This window comes from Corapipo altera, unplaced genomic scaffold (genome assembly GCF_003945725.1).
Source record: "Corapipo altera isolate COAL_440 unplaced genomic scaffold, ASM394572v1 308, whole genome shotgun sequence".
NCBI lineage: Eukaryota > Metazoa > Chordata > Aves > Passeriformes > Pipridae > Corapipo > Corapipo altera.
In genome coordinates this window covers 1,118,047-1,135,026 of record NW_020884925.1, presented here as the reverse complement: position 1 = coordinate 1,135,026, position 16,980 = coordinate 1,118,047, and the positions used below count along the sequence as shown (strand labels likewise).

Here is a 16,980-nt window from a genome sequence, read left to right as displayed (position 1 = left end):
CCCGGCCCCCTCCCAGCGCGCGCCACGGCGCCTGCGCGCGCGCGGGGGCGGGGCCGCCGCCCTCCCCTCAGGGGCACCGTCGGGGCTCTCCTCGTTCCCCTTCGAGCGATCGGGGCACGAAAGTTCCCGGGTTTTAACGCCATAAATCTGTGTTTTCCCCTCTCCGGGACCTACCCCGGCGTGGTTGCGGGACCTATGTGTGCTTCGCGTGTGAAAACAGAGGAAAGCAAAGGGTTCGGCACCAATCCGGGTATCCTCCCTGTGTGCCGAGCCCGAGGACGTGGGAAGCGAGAATTCCCTACGCCGTGTGCTGCCGGGAAGCGCAATCCACTACGACCGAGAAAACCAAAATCGTGCTAAATGTGTAAAAATAACTTGTGGAAACTTGTTTTCTTGGGGAGTAACTCCGCTGCTCCGTCTGGGATGTCGCCCCTCCTAATAAACGTGTTTTTCAAGCGTAAATAAACGTGAAGAAAAGGCCAAACATGCTCCGAAAAGGCAAATGAAATGTATTTTCATCCTCCTGGGGGTAATTAGTTTTATACAGCATTTGCCATTCAAATCCCAATCACTGGAATGCCACATAGTTACCAGCCGGTTCCAGTCCTACTGCCGGATCCTTCTGCTTACAAAGGACACAATAAGAGCTATAAATATACATTCCTCCTTCATTAATCATATGGAGTGTACCCTTATATTTTTCCATCTCAGCTTGTTGCCCACTAAATTATATTTTTACAACGCACACGCTGTCCTTGCTCATTTTATTATTGACTAATTGAATCGTCTCTTTCAGGACATAAATTATGTAGGACCAGTGCTCGAGGTAACCCGGAGATAACCGGCCCCCTGGGGCGCTGCGGGACATGAAACGAGGGTACATCCCCACAAAAACGTGTTGCAAAATGTTCTAAAACTAGTTTTAAATCATTTGTTCCCCAAAAAATCCAGGCTTTTACACCGGGTGTACGCCTCCTGCTAAGGAAAGTTTCCCTCGATAACCTCGGTGCGTGCGGCGAGGGTGTCCCTCTTGTTGCAGGCAGCTCTGTATTCCCGTGAAATTACCCCTGATCCAGCGGGATTTGCAGATTTGTTGGTGGAGAGGGTTTTCTGCAAGGCGGTGCTGGCACAGCCCACAGTGCCCCAAAGCCAGGTGTGGGTCTGGCCGTGCGCAGGGACACGGGGATGCGCACGGCGAATTAAACGCTGACGTGACTGCAAAGCACCGGCTAGTACAGGTGTCTGAAGCGTTTCTCCTTGTGAAACATGCTTCATTATTTTATGTTTCTGTCAGGAAACAGGGGGTTTGGCCACTAAAAATATCCCGGAGCATTTTCACAATGGAATAATTACCTCCTCAGAAGGATGTTTGGGTTTCTCCACCTTACCCTTGCCGAGTTACGCTGCTATCTGATATGCCACAAGGATTACCAGCAACCAGCTGCAATTTATCCTGAAAATGGAAGCAGTGATTAAAAGGCAGGACTGGTAGCGTAACTTCTATTAAGCTGGTTAGGAATTCCCATCATAAAATCCTACCCTCAGTCGCATTTAATAGGGCCAGAGTAACCGCTGTGCTGAAATTTAAGCATCTGATATTTGTACCTCAGGTTAAATCATAAACTTTTCCCCTTCTGTTCTTTCTGTCAGGGATTGTCGAATTTGTAGACGAGAACAGTCACCTTGTCAGAGGTGTTCTTTCAAGCCCCATGGTGAAAACCCTCCTGAAAATCCCACTGGTGCTCTGTGGAGGCTTCCCAGTGCTTCCATTGCCCCGCAATTCCATACTCATCACAGCCCAGGGCTGTGGGAGTCAGAGCTGGACCTGCACTTCCAGTTCCCTGCTGCTCTGGACCATGCCAAGGCTGCAGGTAGGAAGGGTGAGCAGGGAACCTGTCCTTCCAGTCCTCTGGGGAAACATGGAGCAGGAAGCTCCTTGAGTAACACACAGTGGGGACGGGAACTGGATTTGGGACAGATAAGTTGGCAGGCACAGAGGGTCTGGAGAGAGACAGGTTCTCCAGGGTGGTGGAAGGGAACAAGGAGCTGGAAGTAAAAACAGGTCTGCCTGGAGGGAGGGATAAAGCAAAGCTCACAAGGAAGAGTCTGGAAGCCAGGCTGTTGGGAGAAGAATTAAAAACAGAGTAGGAATGGAAGAGAATGTCCAAGAGGAGGAACGTGCAGCTTAGGGGCACCCAGGGCTGTCTGTACAGTGTCTGAGGAAGAACTTGCTGAGCACAGGGATTGGATGGGAGAGCTGCAGTGGGATGAGGGAGGAGGACCCCGAGTTTGGGTGTGGGATGAAGCAGGGACAATGGGAAGAGGGAATTCACTAGGGGCAGTGATGTAGGAATGGGAGTGACAGAGACTGAGGGAGGGAGGCAGAGCAGAAAGGTGAGACCAACTGGAAAACTGTTGGCAGCAGGTATCTGACACCCACTGAGAACGTTCCTCGTCCCCTTTGAGTGCTGGAGCGTGTGCCAACCACTACATCCCTCATACAGGGAGTGTTTCCACATTGCTGGTGGCCTGCATCCCTGTCAGCACAGGATTAAATTGCTGGGCTTTCTAAGGGTATCTCTAGATTGAAAAGAAATACATATTTATTAAAACAACAGTAGTCAGGCTGCAAAGGAACACACTCCCCAGTTATCAAACACCGGGATAAAGGCAGCCAGTGCAGAAGGATAAGCCTGGCTCAGACACTGAACCAAAGCCAGGGAACCCAGGCAAGTGTTTCAACAACATCCACTCAATTTACTGTAAAAATCAGATGTAGGTATGTTATGCACCCTGTGAGGAACTGTGGGGTGAGCAAGCACAGCATTGTGGGTGGGAAGGGGTGACTGCTGCTCCAGAAAAAGGCCTCAGTCCTTAAACAGAGCCTGCCCAGCACTGCACTAGTTGTGCAGTCAGCGCTGCCCAGGTGCCTGGGCTGACATTTTAAAGCGTGATCTGCAGAAGTGAAGAGCACTTGCAGATAAATCTGCAATAGCTGAGAATGTATTCAAGTTCTGACTCAATTGGATGCTTCACCATGTTCTATTTTCTGACAAAATCAGGCCATCCAGTATTTCTAATTAGATCTCTAAAATGAAAAGATATTTTTGTATTATTCTGTCTGTGCGCCCGAGTTCCTCGTCTGTAAAATAAGGGCAACACCAGTTCTCACTCCAGCGTTGGGAAAATGAATTAGAGTTTGTGAAGCACTTGGATACCATAGTGATGAGTCCCATGAAAAAGCTCAGGAGGAAATGAATAAATCTGTCTTCAGAACAATATTTGAATAGTGTGCTGTAAATAAAGCACAGGCCACACAGTGAACAGCGAGGAGAAAATAAAGTTATTGCTTGGTGAGCACAGTCTATTCTGTAGAACGAGCGAGGCCGGGAACCTGTTGAAAGAACAGCGTGTGATCTAATCACAATTAAATACTGGATCATAATGCAAATGCACAAAAGGGACAAATCACAGTCGCACAGGCCACCTTAATGTTGGTAATTCTAAACTTTTGGACTCTTGAATTGAAAAAACCACCACTGTTAGGCTGCAAAGGTGTAATAGATGTGTATAAATGATTTCCTCGCCCTTCAATAGTAGGAGACAATATATTTACTTCTTCTACCTCAGTCATTTAAGTGGAAAAAGTGTTTCTCTCTTCTTGGAGATATCTCAGCCTTACAGCCCAGATTTACTGGTGTCACTCACACACTGGTGATGTACAGATTTAAATCCAGAATCTACCTTCTTTGGCAGTCTGTGCCTGATCATCAGAGACAGACAGTTCTCCAGAGAGGGATCCAGAGGAGGACCTTCATTTCAGTGATTAAAATGTTGTGTTTTGCTTGGAGTGCTTCCCATTCCAGACCAGCCCACCGGTTTTGGTGCAGAGGCAAGGTTATGGAACAACAACTCCCCTGATCTTCCGTGACTCCTCAGTCCCGAGGCTACACTGAGCCTTCCCGACTCCTGCTGAGACTTGGAGCCGCTTCAGAGCGGCTGTAAATTGCACTGGGTTATCTGTGGCCCACAAGAAGGGTGATGGAATTAGGATTCCACTGTTCAGTGCCACTCTGGCTGTGCCTGTTTTTCTCACCGTGATTTCTCTATTGCTTAGCAGGATGTGAGGTGACACTGAGTCGTTACACCAATTTATTGTTATCCAGAGAATTTTCCATTACTGGGCATCCTCTAGCAGCTGGTTAAGGCAATTTGGGGAGAAGAAGGAGCTGCAGCACAAATAAAGATGTGCTTCATTAAGTTTAAGACTTAGAGCTATGAGATCCCTTCAGTTTAACCTTCTGTGCTGCCTCCCGTGTGTGCGGCATCGGCTCCATCCACGGACAACTCCTGGCAACGATGACCTGTTCAATTATTCGTGTGTAGATCTCCACACTGACTCCAGCACCAGTGCCCAGTGAGGTGTGCTGGCTTTCATCATTCACTAGGGGCTAGATTTATTTTTTTTTCATTTATTTTTCACATTTATTGGTCACAGATGTGGTTTTGCAAACTGCTCTGAGGTTAAAAGTCACCCTCCGGACTTTGCCGAGCAAATTCTGGGTTAGCAGGCCATGTGCCAGAAACCCTCCAACCCCAGCACATACTTCTGTCATTCCTGATGTCAACAGCAATTCCAGCTCCTCGCTGGAGTCAGAGAGGGTCACAAGTGGAGGCAGACCTTCCAATCACTGAGGTGAGCTCCCTGGGAAGTTTGAGAGGGAGATGGAGCTCCCTGAATCCGTGGTTAACAGAGTCTGAAACAGAAGCAGGGCAGTTGGTGTGAAATGCTTTTAAAGCCTTCCGTGTCTGAGGGAGGGAGCTGCTGAGGTCTAATCCAATGTTTGTTTATTTAGGGATTGCAGAGCTAGATAGAGGGAACCTAGAATCCAAAATGCAGGGTTTACTGGAATCCAATCCACAGTTTAAAGGAAAAGAATTATCCATCTGTTATTAGGATGTGCATAATGATGTGGGATATGGCTCTTCTCTCCAGAAGGAGAGAAACCCAGGTAACACTCAAGGGGAAATCCTGATGTCATTGCAGCCAATGGGATTTTTGCCATCCACATAAGCAGGGAGAGATTCCTCTCTGGAAGCCTGTCCAGGGGTGACACTGTGCCACAGGCATTCACAGTGTTTTCAGTGACACTGTGGGTGGTATTTTTCTGGTTTGGTGGTTGCCATTAGTGTTGTTCTCAGGTGAGATCACTACTGGGGACACACTGACCGCTGAGTCTCCATTCTTCTTCCCCACAGGCCATGCCCTCACTTTTCCAGTGTCCCAATGTCTCCCTGAGCTACTGCATCTCATCTTTGGCCTGAAAGACTTTGCACATCCAGTAAGAGGAGACAGATGGTCCATGGCCTCTTGTGCAAACAGGATCAGCCTCCTCTGCAGCTCAGAAACCACATAAGCCAGGCGAGGATTCCAGGTGGTGTTTATCCCAAAGCATTTCCAACAATCCCACAAGAATGTTAATTACTGACACCAATAATCTTGTTCTCATTCATATAATGGGAGTGCCTAAAGGTCTTACCTGAGGTTGGGTCCTGTTGTGTTAGACACCATAGGATCACACAGGGAAAGCAAATCCTTTCCCCAAAGAGGTTTTAGTCCAGGTTATCCTGACAGGAAAGCAGAACCACAGAAAGGTGTTGTGAGTAACCAGAGGTAGAGCAGCAGGTCCAGCTTTCACATCTCCTAAGTCCCAGTGCTCTGTAAACACCATCACATTTTCTCCTGGTGTCTGTGCCAGGAGGGAAGTCTCAGGGAAGTGAGACTGCAGCAGCCTGAGAGAATTCAAAATGGAGAGGAAAACCATGGAGAGGAGAAAGGATAAGAAAAAAAGAAGAGAATTGATGCTTAGCACAAAGAAACAGTCATTTGCCTCTGGGTCTGGGAAACCAAAGAAACAACCTTAGACCAGCAGCAGAGGATGCCTGGAAAATGCAGAGCCCAGCACACCTTACAGACAAACCTCAGGACCAGCAGCAGCACAGCCCTTTTCTGTGTGTCACCTGAAAGGCCCAGCTGATGGATCAGGTGGATCAGATGAGCTGATGGATCAAAAGTTCATTTTGGATCATATGGTGGGAATCCTTCACTCCCCTCGTTCTTGGCACGTGGCAGTTGCTCCCCATTCCCACACACACACACAGCCCAAACACCCTGCACTCACTGACAGGAGGCCAAGGCACCCTTCCCAAGGGCTATGGAACACAGTCATCCCTCTCCAGCTCTGGTACCCACCAACTGGTCAAGGGGCTGGTCAGCTGCATTTGAGGACCCCTGGAAATGGAAAGAAAAAGCCACGTTACCCGTGTGAGACACAAATGGATCAGCCAGAGTTAGATGAGCAGGTCCAAGCATAAAGCTTGAGACCAAATAGATTTGACTGTTGTGTCAACACCTACAACTCCCACAAGTGTCCTTTGCTCTTGGCCTGTATCTCAGAGCATGACTGTGGGTGTTTAAAACTGAATATACAGATAAAATGATTCCAGGGGCCCCTGTTTGAAAAGAGTGGCTCAAGTGTCCCTCTGCTCTGAATGGCAGGAACTGGAGGCACAGAGCAGTGTTAGAACCTTGTGACAGAATAGCAAATGTGAACAAAATTACCTTAGTCCTCTAATTGAAAAGTTAAAACCAGTCTTTACTATGATGTAGTGACAACAGGGAGGAGGAGCTGCAGAAGCAGGAAAGAATAAAGACATTGGACAATAGCTTGGGACAGGGACAGAGTCCCTGGAATGATCTTGTTCATGCACTCTCAGACAGCCCTTTAAAGTCAGAGTTTTGCCTCTGCTTCCTCTAACTGGAATTCTCCTCCAAACCTCATCACCCCTTCAAATGCTGGGAAGGAATTTCCTATAAATATAGTGGATTTTTCATGGAAGAAATATCATACTTCATTTTTACCATGCCATCTGAAAGAGGGACAAGCTCGAACAGTTGTAAAATTAAACTTTTCAGAACGAGACTTTGTTCAAACGGGGCTTCCACTGCCCAGGCTCATAAGGTGCCCCTGAAGGACCCTGGAGTCCTGGGGGACTTGTCTTTCACCACAGGGTCTGTGCCTCCCAAAGCCCCTTCCTGCCAGGAAAGGTTGTACTGCAGCACCTGGGAGTGCTGAGAAGGTCCAGACAAGACCTTGGTGATGTAGCTGTCAGAGCATGGAGGCCTCTTCCCAGGGAGCAACAACAGGGACACAGCCCTCATTTCCTAAGGAGAGACACGAGCTTTGTTCCCAGCAGCTTCTAGTTTGAAAGCAGAGCTACGCCTTGACTCGTTCTGCATATATTTTGTTTTTAAATCCAACCTCTTGCAATTTTTAAGCATCTCCAAAAACAGGGCAAATTATCCAACATTCCTTCCTAGTGCTCGGCAGTCCAGCTCCTTACCCCCATCAGTGCTGTCTGACTCTTTCTCAGCTGCAGGACTGAGCAACGTGGGCACACGAGGACAGTTTGAAAAGCAAGGAACATGTGTTGTGCCGAGGAATGATGCTGCACTGACAGCTCCAGCACATAAAACATGGGCAGCCACCACACAGGTGAAGTTTGACTCGCTCAAGCTGCCAATCTGGCGCTTCTCACACACATTCATTTGACTTTCTTTTCTTGTTGTTTCTTTAAACATCCCTTCAGGGGAACAGGTCTGGAAAAACACCTTTCCATGCTCCTCCCAGGGGACTGGTGATCAAAGCCAGGAGGGCTCCGATGGGATGTGGGATGGGAAATGCAGGTGATGGTGAACCCTGGGATCTCCCTGGATCTCCCTGACAGGCGTATCGGGATCTCCACAGCCGCTGTCACACTGGGGTTTTACCACATAGTTTTACTCCCTTAGTACCTGAACGGCAGCTTTAGAAATCAAATTACAGTGTGAGTGCTACAGGCTGCAGCCCCTGACTGAGCCCCTAAATCAGACTAATTGAAACAACAAATATGCCTGAACAGCAGCTCCCTAAGAAATGTCCTTACAACGCTCTGCTTTCACTCCTGAGGGAGCCTGACGGGACTTATTGACTGCCTGGGATTTCTGCGACTGCCTGTGAAGTTTATTGATTCTAAGAAATATGAAATGTGCTTCAAAGAGCTCAGAATGTGACTCTGTGTCCAAGTGAGACACAAAGGCTCTCAGAGATCCTGAACGGAGCAGAGGGAAGGGCAGGGAAGGAAAGGCTGCGAGCTCACACCGACAGGGATTGGTGGGGTTGGAACATCTCTGCCCCAAAAAGAGGTGAAAGTGCTGATCCACCTCCCAGTGACCAGGGACCACCACACTGTGCATGTTGCCCAGGCTGCTGCTCCACCTGCCCCCCCTCCAATAACCCACATTTTTGAGGGGTGATCTTCGAAGGACCAAGGGTTGAAATGACATTTCCTCCTCCCAGAGTGGAAGGTAGGTGCTGGCAGGGAAATCCCAGAGGAAAATGCTCTCATGCTGTACAGGCAATGGACATTTTTTGCACAGAGAAGGTGCCTTCACATCCCCAAAGGAATCCAGCTAAAAAAGATCACTACCAAAAACTGGAGGGAATTTAGATGCTCAGAACAAATTTACATTGCTAAAAATGGGGGATTGGTAGAGAAAGAAGTTGGGGCTATGAGAAGTTATCAGAAGTGCCCTTAATTTCTGAAAGCACAGAAGTGTAGGTGTTTAATTTGTCAAAAAGACCCTCCTTCAGTGTTCCAACACCTACAGTGGGGGCTGAGCAGAGACTGAGGTTTCTGTCTGTGCCATTGGAACATTTCGATTCTATGAAGCAAAGCAGCGGCATTTTTAGGCCACAAGCCCTTTGAGGCAGGCAACAAATAAGAGAGGTTTGACAGAGGGAGAAAAGGTTTCTCACAAATCTCATGTTTTCCCAGTCCCAAATGGCTGCAATCTGCCTCTAACCCCTCCTTCAGGCTGATGGCTGCTCCAGGATCTGTTGGGTTTGTCCTTTCAGACCGGAGTCTGGTGTTTTCCTGCTGACCTCCCACCCACTCACCAGCAATCAGTAGCACTCAGCTGCTCCTCTGGGGTGTCATTGCGGTGTCCACCACTTCTCAGGCTGCCAGGACATTCTGGGAAGCACTGCCTTTGGACAAGGCAGCATAAGGGAAGACAAGGAATAGTATCACTGACGTTTCTTTCATGTTTACTGCTACTACTGCTGTCAATGTGTGTTTTCGCTCATGGACTATACTTAGCTTGGAAAGAAAGCTGTGAAACACTACCACTGAAAGACATACCTCAAAAACACTACTGTTCTCTTGTTCACTTTTTTTTTTTTTAATTGCATCCAATTTCTGGCAAATGCAGCAGCCCACGGGGTGTGGAGCCTCCAGCACCCCCCTGCAGAAGCACCCGCTGTGCACAGGGAGCAGTGGGAACCTGGACATGGAGCAGGACAGATCCCTTACTGTGAGCAATTTCCACACCAGAAAGATGAAGTTGTTCCTGTTCCTGGCTACAGGCAGTTCTGACACATGAAAGGTTTTACTAATTTTCCATCGAGGCAGGTGAGTGATGCCAACCCTGTTAGATGTGACAAAGCCAAGAAATCTTGCACTTCACCTAAAACTGACACCAAATTGAAGGAGTGAAGGGTTAGATGGGATATTGGGAAGAAATTCTTCCCTGTGAGGGTGGGGAGGCCCTGGCACACATTGCCCAGAGAAGCTGTGGCTGCCCCATCCCTGGAAGTGTCCAAGGCCAGGTTGGATGGGGCTTGGAGCAACCTGGGATAGTGGAAGGTGTCCCTGCCCATGGCAGGGGGTGGAACTGGATGAGCCTTAAGGTCCTTTCCAACCCAAACGGTTCTGGGATTCCATGATTCTGTGATCAAGAACATGGGAATGCCCACACAGCTCCAGTGTGGACATTCCCTATCTGGATTTCATGGGCCTGGGGCGGGTGGGGTGACACTGCAGCAGGAGGGTACAAACCACAGCCTGAAAGATAAATGGATATCGATTAATTAAAGTTGAACACCAACTTTGCACTGCGAGGAACTTAATTAACGCTCCCCCAAAAGCTACCTGCAGACTTTTGGAACTGAGCAGTGACACAGCTCTGAGTCAGCCCCTACACTGGGGACCTTCCCTCTGACCAAAGGGATCCCTTGTTAAACATATGGGGAAACACAGGCAGCAAAAAGGATGGTCTGGAAAGTCAGCAGCACACACAGTTGGGTTGGAAAGCCTTGCTCACATCAGAACACCTTCCCCAGGCACCTGAACAAGAGAATGTGGATTTAAAAACAAAAAACAGGGAAGGCTGCCCACGGTGCTGAGTAAACCTGAATGGAGCACACCCACCTTAAAGCTCATCTCCCATAAGGAATTTTTACATGGAGTACAGCTGACACCAGAGGAAGGGGTGAAAAGGCTCCCAGCTCTGTGAAAGATAAGAGGAAATGCAGAATTGACAGCAGTGGACACTCATGGGTCACGAGAGAAAGGGGAAAAGCACAACCCTTTGTGATTACAGTCAAACACAAATAAATAGGTTGGAAAAGAACACTTTCTATTTCCTGCAAGCAGTAAAGTTTGGGGGGAAATGGCCTATGCCAAATATTTCTCTCTGCTGGAGGCACCAGCAGGGCTCTGACAGGCACACTGGAAAACAGACCATACGTTTGTGCATATTCCACAGCCCCCATGGGAAACATCATTCCTCAGGCTGCCGTTGGGGCTGTGTTTGGCACTTGAACTGTTCCAGGGGCTTTGATAGCCCAGGATCTGAGTAGCTGATGTTTTGTTCTGAGGGAAAAGAGCAGAAGCACATGACCAGAAGCTCTGATCAGCTATTGAAAGACCCAGACCTGCAGAGCTCAACCAACACAACTCCTTTGTAATGGAAATGCCATACCTAGGCATGAAATTAGGAAAGCAAGGAGTACAAGCACATTGCAAGAAGATTGAAGCCATCCCTGGAATTCCTGCCCCAGCAGAAAAGGATGCAAAGTTAAGACACCTCTGAGTAGTGAACTGTCGACCCGATTTAGCTGCCCAAGCAATCAGTGACGGATCTTTAGAAGTGTTCAGCAGCCCTAACACACAGATCTTCCCAGGAAAACTGAAAGGAGCTAATTAATAGCCCCAGATAAACAGGATGAAATGCAAAGCTGGACATAGATCTTTACAGACCGGTGCTGACTGTGCTGAATTCTCTCCTTGCACTCCCACTGCTGACCCCAGTGAGGCAGAAAGATTAATCTTGTACAAAAAGCTTTTCCTTTAGACTTTTTGTAAAGCACTTTTAGGCTCTCTGCTCGAGTGTTTCCCCTCGTTGCAATTAGAGGTAGTTTAGTCTTTGCTTACAGTCTTAGCTGGGTGTAGTTTTGCTCTCCCCGTCCCCTTCTAGAGGAACCTGAAGTGACACCTCTCCGTCCTTACTCCTGTGACTGCTAAGAGGTGAATTCCCTAATAAACCAGACTGTTTACACTCCAGATGGACTCTGTTCATGCCAGTGGGGCTGCCCTATTTGCAGTGCAGGTTGGAACCCTCTGGTGCCCCAAACTCCAGCGAGGTAATGACGCTACTCAAAGTTAACACACAGATCCCTGGGCAGGAGATGCTGAAGAGTCATGCAAATCCTCTTTGTTCCCAAGAGGTGCAGGGTAAGGACCCTCACAGGAGCTTTAGGAGAAGTTTCAAGGCCGGTCTTGAACACAGGATGCTTCCTGGGTAACATCCTGGGGGTCATTCGGCCTGTTCTAGAAAAGGTAAAAAGACATGACTTTGCTTTGAGGACTGCACTGCACCCACAGGGCATCCACCAGCACCCAAGGGCAGTGGAAGAAGGTACTGCCCTCCTCCACCTGACCAAGGTCATTTTGATCCAACTATTTTAGGGAGAAGATCAGTCTTGCCATCAGGAAAGGTCTGTCTGGGAAGACATACCCTCGAGTGCCTTTGAGAAGGCAGAGGAAGAAGTTAAACACTCAGAATTGAGAGTGTGCCTTGCAGAGGCAGCTCCTGCAGCAGGGAAAGACAAGAGCAGGTTTTTCAGGATCAGGACTTTGGACTAAGGTAACTAAGTTTTGTGTAAATGTCCCTTCAGATGTCTGCTTGGATCCAGCCCTAAGTCTCCCTCTTTCTTGCAGTGGAGAACAGTAATACTTCTGTGGTGTTTCCCAGTGTCACTGTTAAACAAGTGATCCCTCTTCAGGACCCAGGGTGGAAGGTCCGGCACAAAAAAGCTTCTATTTCGTAACTAAAAGGTTAAAGAGGACATCAGATAACAGGGGCAGCCTGAGGGCACTGAGAGGATTCAGAAAATCACAGAATCCCACACTGGTTTAGGTTATAAGGGACCTTAAATCTCATCCTATTCCATCCCCTGGACACCTTCCCCTATCCCAGGTTGCTCCAAGCCCCGTCCATCCCAGCCTTGGACACTTCCAGGGATGAGACAGCCACAGCTTCTCTGGGCAACCTGTGCCAGGGCCTCTCCACCCTCACAGGGAAGGATTTCTCCCCAATATCCCATCTAACCCTGGGATTCAGAGAGACGTATTGTGCTTGAGAAAGGTGAATCTTGAGCTCCAGGGCTGCAGCTCCAGGAAGTGCCTTCCTTTACGGAAGCTAAGGATCATTAAAACCTTCCAGAGAACAACCATGAGATCCAGCCAAAACTCCCCATTCTCCCAGCTCCCACTTCCTAACACAGCCCCTTTGCTGAGGAGGAGGAGCAGGGCTGTGCTTGGCCTGATTTGGAAGGGAGACATGAACCCCACTGGCTGGGATCTGGCATTATCCAGCTGCACCTCAGTCCTCCCTGACCCATCGTTCTAGTGACCCAGAAATCCTGGAAAATAAATAATATTTGGAGTTGTCAGGTCATTCATCTACACAAAAATCTACCAGTGGTGTGCTTAAGGATATTACCAGAGAAGCCAGGAATGTTCTTGGGATTGGAGACCAGTGGGCAGAACATTTTTTGGAGGCCCACACAAAAACTGTTGGGTTGTCCCAAGCCAATGTCACGTCCCAGAAGGACATCAGAGTCAGCACTTTCACTGCTGAAACTACCAGCAACCAAGAGAAATACATTAAATATTAGTGGGAATATTGAGAAATAACAAAAACTAGTCCAGAAACCACAGTGGTATGTGCTCGAGGACATGCCCAGGCACGTGTGTGCAGCCTGTCCAAGGGACCCGTGGTCATCCAAGATCCTGGCTCATGAGCCACATCCAATCCCTGAAACCTTCCACTGCCCTGACCTCCTCCTGTAAAGGGGAGTCTCATGGACCATTTTAAAGCTCTACCAGCTTCATTTTGGTTTGAGCTCAGCTTCACTCCTGGACTGACAGGTAATTGGGAAGCTGCAAAGATTGTGAGATCATTCTGGGAGAGAAAACTCCCCCAGGCATCCCCCCACACTCTGTGCCCACAAACCTGCCTTCAGGACTCATGGTTCATCCTGCAGCCTGGAGTCTGAAAGATGAGCAGGGCATGGAAAGAGCAAGTGGGAAACTCTGGAAACCTGAAATGCTCATGGGACTTGAGGAAGGGGGAGAGCACGAGCACTGGCCCCTTGTCCAAAGGCTGCACATCAAAACTCCCAATCACTTCTTATTCCAGCACTCAGGAACTCAGTGGAGTCAGCATTGGGATTTAATTGCTGGAAAAGGAGGAAACTCCCATTTGCCTGCACAAAGATTGGGAGTTTTCTTCCTCTACTCCAGTGGAAGTTTAATCCACCCTGAGTCCGATGGCCTGGTCACCACTGCCTCTGCCAGGCACGAATCCAGCAGAGTGAGCTGGGTGTTGGGAAGAGACCTGGGCTGGACATGTGCTCATACAACTTCATTTACATCTCTCCTAATGGGAGAAATTGAGAACCAAAGATGTTCACACCAAACCTACTCATCCAATTACTGGAGCACTTTGTGATACGGATCAGTGTAACACCCTGAGCTTTCCCAGGACAGAGCAGGAGTGTGCAGACACTGCACTTTTGGGAAGCATCAAGAGCCAGACACAGGAGCTTTGTGGCTTTTGTTCCTTGGTTCTGACTTGCTCTGACTCCTCACCTGCTCACCATTAACACCCCGTGGTGCAGTTGTGTTTGACGTCCCTGTAACAAACCCTGATTTATACGACCCCACAAATCCCTCCTCCTTTGTGTGGCCTTGGGAGCAGCAAGACAGGAATGCTGAAAGGGAACTCATTTGAATCACTCACTACCAAAAGGAGCAGACACCTTCAAAAAGCCTTACCTTTGTGAATAAATATCACCCTTCCCAAACAGTCAGGGTTTTTAATGAAATGGTGCTTGCTTTTGGGGGTCAGCAGAAGAAGACAAATACTCCAGCGAGCAGACTGAAAAACCCAGGTGAAAGCATGACTGAGATTCACAGAGCTACAGAATAAAGGAGAGGAAGGATCCAGAGAAAAACCCAACGTGCTACATTCATCACTCAGTCATTCAATTACAAGGATTTGAGCAGGTGTCCAGTGAAAGTTCACACTCCCTATTTTATGGTGTGTCTCTGATGCTTTTCCACATGGCAATGCAGCAGATGAGCCGTGCTCCTTTCTACACCCATTCCCTGTGGGAAATCTGCAAACCATCATCACCACTGATGCTCACTAATTTAGGACCCATGTCATAACATTCTCTGCCTCCAAAGCATGGCCACTACTTAACGCCCTGCTTGCTTTAGGAACGTGGTTTTCCTTTGGTCCGATGGGAACACCACGATTACGAGCTGCATGTGCCAGAGAGGCAGGGCTGGGTGGGGAAGGAGAAGGGAGGCTTCAGCTCAGCAATGATAGTACCTATTTTTGGCTCCCAGAGCCAAGCTGTGCTGCTCCCACTCTGTTCTGATGCTCCAACACGTGTCACTCGAGATGTCACCAATCCCCGGCAGTCACGACAGTCTGGGGTGCTGGGATTCAGCGCTGTGGGGGAGGGAAGACAAGCAGCAATTTTTCTGAAGCCTCTGGCAGGAACAAACAGTATCGTGGTGACAGTTATTTGAATATCAATATTTAGAGGAGGTGGTTTTTCAGTCCATTACAGCACAGGATCTGTCCCTGGCTCTCCCTTCCAGGGGGCTGCAGCAGGACGTCCCCTCCTCTGGAACATCCACCCCTTGGGCAACCATGGTGATGTTTTAAGATCTGGTTAAACACGTTGCAGGACCAAATGGTCTCTCGCTCCACTGCCTGGGACACATAAAGTACAAACTACAGTGTAGCAGGAGTGAATTCACATCCCAAGTCTGTTTTACAGAACTACAGTGCTTCCTGGGGGCTGCACAGTGTTTTCACAGCTCTCCAAGAGCTACAGTCCCCAATTCCCCTAAGTGACAACTTATTCACATCCCAGAACCCTCAGACAGCACAAGCCAAAGTCTCTGCTTGCATCCCCTGCTGCAGGTACCCCCAGTTCCCTCTCCATGGCTCTGCTGCAGGAGACAGCCCAAATCCTCTCTTGAGACTCAACACTCAACCTGGTCATCTCTCCACAGCCAAAGGGGCTCCCCACAGCCAGGCCATGCTCCCTCCTGCCCCAGCAGCTTGTTCCTGCCTGGCACCATCCCCTCAGTCCTGCTCAGACAACACTCAGGGGGCAGATCAGACAAAGCTGTGGCTGCCCCATCCATGGAAGTGTCCAAGGCCAGGTTGGACAGGGCTTGGAGCAACCTGGGATAGTGGAAGGTGTCCCTTCCAACTCAAACTATTCTGTGATTCCAAATCCGGTGGGATCCAGGGGAAGACAAGGCAGAGGGTGAGGAGGAGCAGCTCCCCTTGGCACTGCTGCCCAAACACAGCCCAGCTTGGGCATCTCTGATGGGCAGCACCAGCGCAGCCAGAGCCAGGCTGGCACTCTGGGAAAGCAGGGAACCAAAAGCCAGTCCTGTGGCTCTGCTGCTCACCTACCACAGGAACAGCTTTTCTTTCTTCAGCTGCTTTCCTTCGCTATGTTCTCGTTCAGCAGCCCGTGCTGTCGAGGGGTTGGAAAGACAGAGCAGCTTCTCCAAACACACAGCAGTTATCTTTAGAAATGGAGCAGTGAAAAAAAACAACACCATGTAGACACTGTGAAAAGAAAGGGCTCACTACATTAAAAAAAAAAAAGTTACATTCTTGATCAAGGAACAAACCAGTCTGAATAGTCACAGTCATATTTTGCAGCCACATAACTCTTATTGTCTTTTGCTCTCCCAAACATCTGAAGATGAACATCTGAATCCTTTATGTGAGAATCCCTTAGACCAGCTTAAACTGGGAGAAAATACTCAGCTGAGTATTGACTTGAAAAGATGGAGCGAGTTCAGACCTGAGCTACCGATCCCTGATTTTGGACAGGGGCTGGCACAGCTCAGCTCCCCTCAGGACCAGCCCCATCCTGGCTCCTGCCAGCCATGCACAGCCCCTGGGTCCTGCAGCTCCATCCTTCGAAACAAAGGTTGCTGAAGGAGCACAGCACTATTTTATTTAATCACTGTAGAGTTTTGGTATCCACAGGAAAAAAATCCTGAAAGCAGAGTGTATTTTCAACATCAGTGAGTACAGAGTGGTGTAAAATGTCTGCTTTGCTTCTTTCCACTCCAGCCTGTGCCTTTGAAGTCATGGTAACAGCTTTTGGATCCGAACCCTCTGATGAGACTCCTTGATTTATTAGGTAAAACATCTGGAAAAAATGAGGACTTGTGGCAGTGTAAATCCTCCAGGAGCAGAGAGAGATCTCATCTGAGCAGCACTCCTGTCAAAAAGCAGGGAAACCTGAGCCCTGGCCACTGGCTTAAGGATGCTCCGAGGCTGCAGAGCTCAGAACGGGCCCATTCACGTTTCCCCCAGTGGCCCAGACCCAGCTGTGAGCAGAGGAACGTCCATCAGCCAACAGCCCTTGGAGCTGGGACCATGCCAGGGCTCTGGAATGGTTTGGATGTCAGCAGCAGTCCTGCCCTTGGCATCAGGAAGGAGCTCCTGCTGTAAATCACAGCACACTGGGAGCACTATGGGAT

The 16,980-nt window shown here is 48.9% G+C and overlaps 1 long non-coding RNA gene across 12 annotated transcripts in view; it reads right to left on the bottom strand.

The window, feature by feature from the left end:
* Positions 1-489: 489 nt before the first annotated feature.
* The window catches only part of LOC113953990, a 104,579-nt gene continuing 88,088 nt past the window's right edge, over positions 490-16,980 (bottom strand). For 4 of the 12 annotated variants that reach the window (XR_003530064.1, XR_003530065.1, XR_003530071.1 and 1 more), the window contains 5 exons: positions 15,889-16,051; positions 14,786-14,947; positions 9,000-9,089; positions 5,541-6,292; positions 490-1,453 (listed from right to left, as the gene is read on the bottom strand). This is a non-coding gene — a long non-coding RNA (uncharacterized LOC113953990). The remainder of the gene's footprint in view (positions 1,454-5,540; positions 6,293-8,999; positions 9,090-14,785; positions 14,948-15,888; positions 16,052-16,980) is intronic. The other 8 variants (XR_003530075.1, XR_003530072.1, XR_003530069.1 and 5 more) reach the window with 8 other exon arrangements.